General features: G+C 34.1%; 1 protein-coding gene and 1 long non-coding RNA gene across 4 annotated transcripts in view; one reads left to right on the top strand and one right to left on the bottom strand.

Annotated features, from left to right (window-relative positions):
* The window catches only part of LOC145294135 (nesprin-1-like), a 1,091,614-nt gene that overhangs the window by 780,171 nt on the left and 298,898 nt on the right, over positions 1–12,545 (bottom strand). The gene's annotated exons all lie outside the window — the stretch shown is intronic.
* The window catches only part of LOC145294137 (uncharacterized), a 90,731-nt gene continuing 78,437 nt past the window's right edge, over positions 252–12,545 (top strand). Inside the window, exon 1 of the long non-coding RNA XR_013869827.1 lies at positions 252–384. This is a non-coding gene — a long non-coding RNA (uncharacterized LOC145294137). The remainder of the gene's footprint in view (positions 385–12,545) is intronic.

The raw sequence follows: 12,545 nt of genomic DNA, 5'->3' as shown, positions 1-12,545 counted from the left end.
AAAAATATATATATATTTTTCTTTAGTATTACATTTAATTAATGAAAAAAATACCTTTTTTTCTAGGACACGCAGTCAGAAATCTCCTGCTACAATTAAAAATATGAAGAAGTTCTCAGGCTCAGTCATAAAATTATATAAACCGACAACCGTAAAAGAGACGAGATTCAGACTTTCAACAATCAGGTGGACAGATTGTGGGAACATTTGCACGGATTTTTGCAACAGAAGCAAAAGTTTTGTACTGCAAGCAACACGTGGCAAAATTACGCAGTGACCCGAGAAAATATCCTGAGGATTTTACAAGATGAGAGACAAAGGATTAGTGGGAACCATTGTTTTAACAAAGTTGAAGATGTGCGCGAAGCAATTGAATCATGCAAAGTAAGTAATGTTTTTTGTTTTTTTTTTCAAGAAAAGAATTCTTGTTTAATTATCTGGGTTGATTGGTTGTTAGGTTTTATGGGACTGCAACACTGTAGACACGTTTTATATACGATTGGCTTTTTGATTAATCTATTTTGTAGGTATATATTGTGTAAAAAAATACTCTGTAAACAAATCTATTTAATTCATAGATGATACTTTGACAGGTACTACACTCCACTCCAGGTCAGAATAGACCTCGGAGTAATGATAACTAAGGGGTGTTTTTACACCCTGAAACGTTCCAAATTGGGTCCTTATCACTAGAAGTTTTGTGCCACACCCAGAAGGATTATGGGGCAGCTTATTTTTGGCGCTTCTTGACATATGAATCATTGGATAATTTTGATTGGTTAATTGTTCAGTTTGTCAACAGTCGTTCACTTATTTAATGCTGAAAGTGTATGATTGTTTTTTATTTGATTAATTTCTGTTGTAGTCGTATAATTTGCAAACAGTTTTTATTTAACTCATAAGTTGTGTCCTAGCAATTATTACCAGCACGGGTTGGAGTGAACCTGGAAATTAGGGTTGCTAAGTAAGTAATACAGAGTGACCCAAAAAACGTTCTTTTGTTTGTTTGTTTTTTTTTTTTGCGTTTAAATTCTCCAAATAAACAATTGTTAATACTGTCTGATTTTTTTTTTTTTTTTTTTACATCATTCATTTCTGTATTACGTTTAAGTTATTTTAAACCCCACTCTTCCCATGTTAAATAATAATTTCAAAATAATTACGTTAATATTTCAGTGCGCAGGTCATGCGCGCATGAGCAACCGGATGTCGTAAACCAGAAAGTGAGTTACATACATCGTTACAAGGTCATTTGAGTTTTATAATATATATATATATATATATATATATATATATATATATATATACTGTTTTTGTTGCTTCTTGACGTAAGAATCTTTGTTGAATAATTGTGGTTGATTGTCGGTTTCATGGCATCTCGGTAGTTGTTAGATCATGTTATGCAAAAACAGTACACGTTTTATATACGATTCATTTGTAGATATTTTGTTGGCTTATATCTTTAAAATAGTCTGTGATCTGACGGGAATCGGTGTGTCAATGTGATTATGCCGTACCTATTGTTTCATATATCTATTTAATCCATAGATGAAACTGACAGATACTGTCAATATCGTTGCACTTGTGCCCCCCTCGACATGCATAATCTCGACAAATCTGCTTAGCAACAAAATCACACCCCTTCACTGTTGAGGTACCTAAATGTCAGAAAGCTTTCTACTCTAATAGTTTCTTCCCTCCAACAGCTAGACTTTGGAATTCCCTTCCTGCTACCTGCTTCCCTGACCATACTGATATGCAGAAGTTCAAATGTAACGTAAACCAATATCTTGTTAATCTTTCCTAGGCATGGTCCTAAATATAGTCCTTTACGTCTAAGTGACAATATGCCTTATTTGGGGTGAACATGAGTTAATAATAAATAAATAAATAAATAAATAAAGTGGACCTGGGAGAAGAGATAACTAAACAGTGAATCTTCACTCTCGAAAGCTCCCAAACTGAGGCCTTACAACTAGATGCCGATTTTTTTTGTCATGTCGAGAAAGGTTGGGGGAAGTTAACCGAATTTTGATAATTTTTGACAAATGAATCCTTTGCTTAATTGACCGTTTGATTTTACGGCATGCTAACAGTTGTTAGGTCATTTTAGGTTGGATATGTACATGTGTTTCGTTTATGTTTGGTTCGGTAGGCATATATTTTGTCAATATTACAGGACTGCTTCTCAGCTGATTACAACATGGTTGTTTTCAAGTTCAATGTTAACAAATTCTTGTTGAACCGTCCTCTTGACCAGTTGTAACCATTGTCACTAATCCTCACAATCGTCCACCTGATAAACTCTTATCCTCGAGTGGCTTTTGGACCTTGCTAATCGCTTACTCTTTAGTACATACGCCCCCATTCCAACATTTGTGAATGATAGGTTTTATTTCACTCGTCAATTGGGGACCTGAAAGGTGCTAGCACTCCAAATCAGAATGGAGTAGCAGTAACTAAGGGGGCATTTCTCACTCAAGAGATTTTACTGCTAAATACAATTTTGTGTCATACCCAGGACAGTAGAAGGGGAAACTTGAGTAGTTTATAAGATTATGACGTCAGAAAATGCCAAAGGTGCAAAAAGCTGAGAAAGATGAATTTTAGGATAGTGGGCATGGCTTAGAGTTGAACACCTTGCTCAAGAGTGAAGAAGTTTAGAACCGTACCTGGATCACAAAAAATGTCATAAATGACACTTAGATTGTAATTTTATCAACAAGAAATACCGTCTACAATTTAACCAAAAAAGTATTCAAGAAACACCCTTTGGCTAGGAGCAAAGTGAAGTATCTGTTACAATGTTACACTTTTTTTGTCCTCAGTCAGTGAAGGAGAAATCTTTCCAGAGATTTTAATTTTGTTTAAACGCAAAATGCCCTCTTTGAGTGGATTTTACTCACATTACGTTGTCTTCATTAACTGAAGTCAGAATAAAAACAGTTTATTATCCCCTTCCCCAATTCAGAGTGCCCCATTTTCAAAGAGTTGGGTTCTCACCATATTTAAAACCGACTTTGTACGATAGGCGTTCCAAAATGTCTCCTATATTTTATTCCACCCAAACGGATCAGAGGGGATTACTAATTGGATTGTCATGATAGCCTAAAAGGCTAATTTCTCAGTTGCAGATATTGACGGTGTGACACTCTAAGAAAGCAATCACTGTCATGGACGTGCATCAGAAGCAGAGATACGTCATTGCATTCCCAGCAAAGTGCATCAAAAGTGGCGGTGACACTGTAGAAAAATAAATTATGGAGCTCAAAAGGTCGCACATTTTAATGGTGTCACTTCTGTTTTCATAGCTCTTTAACTTTTGGAACAACCTTCGTATGACAAAGCACGCTTTGGACACTCCTGCACACTAAGAGTGGTGGTAACTATGTAGAAAATTAAATTCTAGAGCATAAAAGGTTGCTCATTTTAATGGTACCACTCCTGTCTTCGTAGCTCTTCAAATTTTTCATTAAAAATAAAAATAGGAGGCTTTATTTTTGGAATGACTTGTATCTAACGCTGCTCTCTGGGGGGGGGGGCAAATAAATAGGAACTCACAGACCGAATTTTTGTCTGTTGAAACAAAATTAGGTTAAATGAATATTTGCTGTTTGCATAAAGAAGTAGAAATAAAGAAATATCAGCATCTTACCCGATCTTTACACGTTATCTTCATCAATTATCATCATCGTCACAAAACGGTTCCTTTATCATTCTCCGGCTTGAATATAACACTACCTACTGGTTTAGTGAAACTCGTGGCAGAAGTATTTGCATAATTTTTCGTAAAAGACCTTGTTAGTAGGCCTCCAGAACATTCAACTGACCAGATCCACAACAATGGAGAGCTTCCTTTGATAAGAATAAAAACTTTAGTAACGCACCGAACAAAATGAAAGGATTGTACATTCAGAAAGTGTGCAAAGATTATGCCATTAATTTTCATTTGTTTTTCTCGTAGTTCCATCCAAAACGAACAGCTTTTACGTCAAAATCTTCAAGTTTGTAGACAAAACAAAAGCGACTTTCACAATGACCTTTGGATGTCAATCACTTGATATGCTCAAGTCAAACATATTCGAAACAGCTACAGCCGATATCACATTTATCATCGAGTGAATATTTCGTCGACTTATTTAAACCTGCTTTGTGCAAACAAATGCATGCACCAACAATTTTTTGCATGTTTCGCCCATTGCACTCTTCGGCCTTCTTCAGGTTTTCAAATATAAATCCATCAACATTATTCATACTAGTAATACTATACTCATTCCAATCACATTTTTGCTAGTATACAGAGTATAACGAACATATACTATACTGTCTCCTCCTTCCCCAAAAAGGAAGAGGTAATACCTGGGAGCAATCGTATTATGACGAACGAGCATATACAGCACTTTCCCTTTCTTCCTCAAAGCAGAAGCTTATGCTTAAGACGTTATTATGACAGCAAAACAGATACTACAGTCCCCTGCCAAATAAAGAGGAGGAGGTAATGCCTAGGTAGGTGGCATCATGACATTAGAACACATTGAAAGATAGTACAACATTAATAGAAGTAATAGTATAGGTTCGGCTTCAGACAGATACCAACTGTCCACTAGAAATAGATGTTTCGGTTTTCAGTTATTGCACTCTTTGACCCTTTTCAAGTATATTTTGTCAAAGTCAATGAACATCTGAAAATTTTAAACCGATCTTTCGGAATTTAAAGGTTTTAGTTGGACTCATAAAAATACTAAAAGTCTAAGTTGAGGCCAGATTTTTCAATCTCCGAGGAATCAACAGATAATTGGAAGATTTTAAAACAAGGAATTGGAGTCGTATATTTTGGAATTCTATTCTAGGAGTCTAATTTTGTGTGAATTAATACATGTCTATCAGCATATTAGGATGGAGTACTGTTGCCACATCTCGGCAGGAGCCGCTAGAAAGGACTTATCCTACCTTTATAGAGTTCAAAATAGACTTCGTAGCCTCGTAAAAGATGTCCGTTTCTCTTCCCTGCAACCTCTTTCTCACAGAAGAGATGTTGTGAGTTTGTCTCTACTTTATCGTTATTTTCATGGAAAGCGTTCGACCGAGCTTCAATCTATGGTCCCCCCCCTCGCCAAGCTTTCACAAGAAACATCCGTCTAGCAGAAAACACTATTAACAATTTCCCTCACTCTTTATCTGTGCCTAAACCTAAACGTAGATTCCATGAACAAAGCTTCTTTCGTAGAACTTCACGCCTATGGAATCGTCTTCCGTTTTCCTGCTTTCCAGCTGACTACAATATGGTTATCTTCAAGTCTAACGTAAACAAGTTTTTGATGAGCCGTTCCATATAAGTTAACAAATTTACTGAATTTCCATTACTAATGATTACTTTATTGTCCAAGTACACTCTTTCACCATCCTGGAGTGGCCTCTTGGCCTTGATAAGTGGTGATGCCTTCGAAAAAAAAAAAAAAGAAAACTTTTTGGCCATTGCACCTTCTGGCCTTCTTCAGGTGTACTTTTGAAATTTAAATCCGGGGTTGCGTAGTCAGAGGTTTTGGAATGAGTCAGAATCAAGCTCGTAGGAATGCGCAGAGTCAGATTTTTAAATCTCTGCAGAATCAGCAGGCAATTTGAATATTGGAAGAGTTTAAAATAATGAGTCGGAGGTTTTGGAAGAAGTCGTAGGAATGCTAGGAGTAGGATTTTCTAATCTCTGAAAATTAATATTTCTGAATATTGAAAGACTTTCAAATAAGGAGTTGGAGTCAGATCTTAGATCTTCCGATTTCACAACCTTGTTTAAAACAACATTTTATTTACTCGACAGAGTAGAGTGCTCTTATAACATGTCCCAAATTAACTGTAACCTAAAAGACATTAAATGCAGAGTAAGAGTAGTCTACCCTAGTGATTAAAACGGTTGTTTGAAATTATGAGAAGGTTACAGATTATGATGTCTGAAGAAGGCCGGATAATCCAACAGCCGAGAAGTTGTGAGTATAATAAAGATGAGGACAACAGTTTGAAACACGGGAATAGGAAAATCTCATGTTTTTAGAACGTGAGTATTTGGTTTTGGTTACTCTAGTAATATTGCGATACAAACCCCCCCCCCTCATACTAGGTCTTGACGCGAATGTCAATGGGAGACAATTTATCAGTCATAAATTTATAGCAATATTGACGCAGATGCTTGTGTGCTGCAAAGTAAGGTTCGATTTGAAATTGATTGAAAAAATAGCTCTTTTTGTCTCATTTTTGTAGCAACAGATTATTTTCATGAGAAGGTATGCTTTTTTTTGTCAGATGCCACAAAAATATCACGTGACCTAGCATTTTTAGGGGCAAGGTCATAAAAGGACCAGGTCTTGATACTATTCTAGTGTGTATGAAGTTTGTATTGTATCGTTAAATTTATAACGGATATTGAATTGTCGGGACGAATAAAAGTAGATATGTAAATGTACACGTTCTGTTAAATAACGAAAAAATATGTACTCTGCGAGTGTTTGCACGCACTATTTACATAGAGATGTTACTTAAATATTCATGTATAACTATAGAATTACGTCAGTAATTTTTTATATGAATTATTACCATTTCTGATGATCTAAAAAAAAAATTAAATAAATAAATTAAAATATTTCTTTCCAGTTTCATTTCAGGCATCTAGATATGTCTGATGTGATTGTCTGACTTGCTATTTATTTTCTTTGTTTCCTTCAATACTTGAAATGGTTTTATCTGGGAACTAGAAAAAGACAAGTATTTTACTCATTAGATGTTGAGTCACAACCATACGACTTTGATTTTATTTCAAAATTCATAAACTAGTGAAGATCTTTTCTGAAGTTTTTTTTATTATTAATAATAGTAGTAGTAATGGTGACACACTGAGTTTCTTGTTAGAAAACAAAAGTTAAGCGACGTTGAGCTTGGTCACTATCAGATGGGTGACAAATCAAGAATAACAGGCACTACAGATGGGAACACGGCGACACCTCGTTAAAAAAAAAAAAAAAAAAAAAAAAAAAAAAGAGAAGAAATGTCATCATCTCCCCAGACTGAGATATACATGCGAATAAGGATCGCTGGTGAATTTAATTTTCCCTAGAATCTTCCTCCTTTGTAGGAAGCCGGTTCAACCTGCCTAGGATGGATGCCCTTTCGTTTCCTTTTTTTTTTTTTTTTTGTAGTATTATAGCAGTAATTTTCCATAGGAATTTTATTTTGCGAATTTAATTTACATATGTGTTTATGGTGTGTATACAGACGCATATCTAAGTAAGATAGAAAACGCCGAGAAAAGAGTCACTTTTTCTCTAAATGCTCAGAGATACTCTGAAATATTATGAAGTGGTTGAATTATAGTGAGAGAAGGCAAGAGAACTACAAAGATAACTGAGAAAAAGAGAGAGAGAAAAGAGAGAAAAAGAGAGAGAGAACGAAAGAGAGAAAGAGAAAGAGAGAGAAAGAGAGAGAGAAAGAAAAAGAGAGAGAGAGAGAGAGAGAGAGAGAGAGAGATGGTTGATTTGTAAAGCTATTTAGAAATTATAGTTAATTTGAACATACAGTTTTCTATACATAACTCAATACCAGAACTAAAATATATTTTAATGCGTATTGCGTGTGATTAATGTATATAGGAAAAATCATTAGCAAAACAAACGTTGATTAATTCACGTTAAGTATAATGTGTGTGTATGTGTGTGCGTGAGTGTGAGAGTACGTGCGAGTGTGCATGTTTGATTTTGCTTGAACACCAGGGTGTTTTCTCGTCTTAGTAATGTTCTCGATGCGACTAATAAACTTTCTGGTTTCAGGTGGTTGTTGAGATAATACGGCTTCGAGTGTTCATATTTCAGTCACCTCTATTTCTATCTTAGTGATCGTCATTAAGACGCGAGATTTTTTTTTTTTTAGAAAGATTTACTATTGTGTGTGTGTGTGTGTGTGTGTGTGTGTGTGGTTTAATATTTATAATTTTCTCAAATGTTTTGGCAGAGAAGAGGGAAAGGGCGTGGTTGAGTGATGTTTATTTATTTTTTTGTTTAGCTATATTATTTATTTTAGTTCATTTATTTATGTTTTGTATATTTATTTATATAACCTGTTTCTGTTGATGGTCACGAAGACAAAAAGCTCTATATTGAGATAACCGAAATATAAACCCTCGGAGCCATATGTTATCAACAACCACCTGAAACCGGAAAGCTTATTTGCCACATCGAAAATATTACTAAGAAAAATAAACAAAGAAACAAAAACTCCGATATACAACCAAACCTGTATATATGTATATTCACACACACACACACACACATGAAAGAAAGAAATACACACCCTACAAAAAATAATTAATATATTTTTTAGCTTTGTTTTACACCAGGGTCGTTTTAAGTCATTGTTTCACACACGATATATGAATATATATGTGGAATTGCGTTCATCTGCAAAAGATCTAGCTAATTTGCATATTCTTTTAAACATTCATTTTTAATTAATTCTATATTAGTTTTTTCGGTGTGTTTTATAGGATGATCATCTTTAGTTAATTATTACGTGTAATTTTATTCATGCAGATATTCAATATGATTTGTACTTGCGTAATATTTACATAAAAAGTTTATACTAAACACAAACTTGTGTCCATATATATATATATATTTATGTATGTGTATATATATATTTATGTATGTGTCCATATATATTTATGTATGTGTCCATATATATTTATGTATGTGTCCATATATATTTATGTATGTGTCCATATATATTTATGTATGTGTATATATATATTTGTTTAAAATATTTGCCTACTAAATTCCTGTCAGTTTTTTGTCTACGGACATGAAACTTAATATATAGGATATTCGAACCCATGCGAAACTTTATATTTGGATTTTAGCCGAGGAAAATCGGCGCAAAAGTGCGAAAATTAAAAAAAATTGTCGAACGACGGCATTACGAATATGCATGCGTAACGTAATATCTATTGAATCATGTTTTTAATTTTTAACCTTGCAACAAACATGTCTTCATAGCTAATGCATTAACGTCAAAGGAAAAAGTAAATCGTAAGCTACACGTTTTGGTTTCGATTTTCGGTGATGGCGCACGGGTCTTTTTTTTTTTTTTTTTTTTTTATAATCATTATTATATATCGGGTCCAATAGAATATAATAAATACGAAATCTGCATTAATCAAAATATCATATTTAAGCGTATTCTACGACCACGCAATGCCGGGTGGCCTGCTAATATATATATATATATATATATATATATATATATATATATAGCTACTTAATTTACTCACGTAAAATGAATATACGAAAGTATAGATTTATGCGTAAACTGTAAGTATTTACTTCAAAAGTTCTCAATACGTAGGTAGAGGTAGTTAGTAAGTTATAAAATATATATGGCGATTCTAGAGTGGATGAAACGCGGAATATTCAGTGTAGCTTAATCGCCATATATATTTTATAAATTACTACTATATATATATATATATATATATATATATATATATATATATATATATATGAGCAAACAGTTAATATGTTAAAAAACACTTTGAAATGAGTTAAAAACATTTAATCTGAAAAGGAAACACTAGATTTATATATATATATATATATATATATATATATATATATATATATATATATATATATATATATATATAAGGCACTTTGCATTTGGCTTCGTTCCTATGGACTCCGAAACAGCCGAGTTGATTTTTATGAAATTTCACAAATACACTGTCTAGGAGTGTTTTAGATAGGTTTTGTATCGGGATGATTGATAAGTAGCATTAATCGATAAACGAAAAATGCGATTCAAGAAGGAGCAGACCCATTTAGAACATCTAATAAAGCCTAACGTCACAAACACATTTGAGAAGTTTTATCACCGCACAATCAAATGTGCGGCGTATAAAATCAACCGTAAATTCTTTTATTAGACAGGGGCGCGTTTGAAATGGACGTTTCTGTTTAGGGTACAGTTGAACTATGATACTTGACTTGAATTTCAAGCCATTATATAAAAATAATTTAATAAAATTAAACTAAGTTCTCTACAGTGCAATGTAGACTACAATGTTTTATTGATTAAGTCACTGCGGGAAGGCATGTAAAGTTTGCTTTCTTTGCAGTGCAGTGGGTCCCTAACCAGAGCAATCAGTCAATTTGATTGAGAAATGGACAATTTCAACAATCCTCCTTCAATCCCGGTCAACGTCGGATCTCCTTGCTAGTGTGTGTGTGTGTACACAAGTATGACACAGGTCACAGAAGCATTAAAATTCTCAGAGTATCAAAGAAGCCATATATAGGTTAATATGCGTATGGCGTGAATAAGCATCAAATCGCCGCAAACCTCTGGATTCTACTTTCCAGTGTTATTCGAGTGATTGTTCAATTCATCAGCGAAGGAAAATAATCAATATTATCTTGCTTACGCCCATTAGAACCCTCTGGCAGCATTTATTATTAATAGCAATAAGACTATTTCTCTCATATCTGAGTAGATTAATTAAAAAGCTATTTAACAAATGTTCACAGTAATTCTCTTACCTCCTCTGATCTCTCGTCAAACCAAACAATTAAGTTTTAAAAAGGAAGACAATTTTATCATTAACTTATCCATTGTTCTAGGCCAACATTCCATTAAAGAGAAAGGGGGGGGGGGTTTATGTACACGCGGGCCTGAACCTGCATTTTTGAGATAAAGAACAAATATATAGTTTGAAAACTTTCTAAGAACAATATTATCAAATAGAAGATAAAAAAAACAACAGACGACATTTGAAAAAAAAATTGCTAAGTTGACTTTAAAACATTATCAATTTAAGCTGGGGATGGGGAATCCTACCGGTGCCAAACATTCACCACTAACTCAGATGTTCCAACCGAGAAATCTTTTTAAGTTTCTGACCGCCCCTTTAATTGTAATTGTTTGAATCTCTCTTGCACTTGGTTAACCTGGTATATTTGCCAGGTAGTTTTTGAAATGTTTTTTTTTATGAGTCCAGTTGCTCCTATAATAATTAGAATGATAGAGATCTTCCCAAGATTCCAATTTCTTTTCATGTCACACAGAAGCGTTTTTTTATCTTTTTTCTTCGAATTTCTGTGTGGAAGAAGGTTCTGGGTAAAAAATACATTGAATTATGAAACGTTGATGATAAACATTCATAAATAGTTTAGTTAAAACTTGTAAAATGTAAATAATATATACAATAAATATAAAATGCATGTAAAGCTATATAACTATAGATAGAGAGAAATGTCTTTTGTTTATTTTTATGCGGCATAGTTTGAACGAATTCAACTATTTCTACAGAAAAGCATTTTACCTAAATGCTAGTTAAAAATAATTTTTCCTTTCACTAATGTGATGTCCCCATATATCTTATAATATGATTATCCAGGCTGAACCCAGTGAGATTCGAAACTGGTACACCAGAAACTGAGGCCCTACGTTCTACCACAGAGCCAATTCCCGCTAAAAGGTAGAATTCTCTCTTTTTATACATGCCATTCGTTTTTATTTGTGTTACTTTGAGCGAATTTAGACAAAAAGCTCCATATGCTTTAAGATAGATCTATATCTATAATAAGTATAAAATGTACTTAGGTTAACCACTGTACTATAATTTCATGATAGGTGATACTATGAAACTGCAGTCCTAGGTAATACCACGGCTCCAAATTGCCGTTTTTTTTTTTCAAAGGTGAATTTGGGATTCTAAAAAGCTACACAATCGAAAAATACCCTTTTTTTTTTTTTTTTGGCAAGCACTCCGGTTTGTTTAAATCAATCAAAATGATATTCAAATTCGACTAATCTTTCTTTCCTTTTTTATTTGTAGATCTGTTATGCATTTTTTAGTAATCAATATCATTCCACTATGAAAACAGAACTACTTTTAGTGTTAAAAAGATACACAAACAACCGCTTTTTGTCAGACAAACTGTATCGTTGTATCGCAGAGTTCCTAATATATACAGGGTGTCCCAATAAAATGAACACACTCTTTAAATAACCCCAAAATTAACATTTATTTATTTATTTTTTTTTTTTACATTCAATTTTCACCCCAAACAAGGCACAGTGCCACTTTGAAGCAGGGGGCTACTATTAGGGACTTAATTAGCAGGGTCATTATGAAGGGAGATGAGTAGAAAGATGTTTGTTAACATTACACTTGAACTTCTGCATATCAGTGCAGTTGGGAAAGCAGAATCCCGGAAGGGAGTTCCAAAGACCCGCAGTTCTGGGGAAGAAACTATTGGAGTAAAAGGCTTTCTTGCACCTAGGGATCTCTACTGTAAAGGGATGAGACTTAGTAGCTTGTCGGGTTTGTCGGGGGTAGTTATGTCGGGGAGGTACAAGTGTTTGCAGTTCGTCAGAGCATTCACCGTTAAAGTATTTGTAGAACAGGCAGAGGGATGCAACATCTCGTCAATGGGACAGAGGCTGAAGCCCAGATGACAGTTCAGGACATATCAGGTTGGCGACTCTCTTTTGAACCCTGTCCAGGAGCG

This window comes from Euprymna scolopes, chromosome 15, assembly GCF_053919585.1.
Source record: "Euprymna scolopes isolate OS-2025 chromosome 15, ASM5391958v1, whole genome shotgun sequence".
NCBI lineage: Eukaryota > Metazoa > Mollusca > Cephalopoda > Sepiida > Sepiolidae > Euprymna > Euprymna scolopes.
The sequence above is the reverse complement of the archived record's forward strand: the minus strand, read 5'-3'. Positions and strand labels throughout refer to the sequence as shown.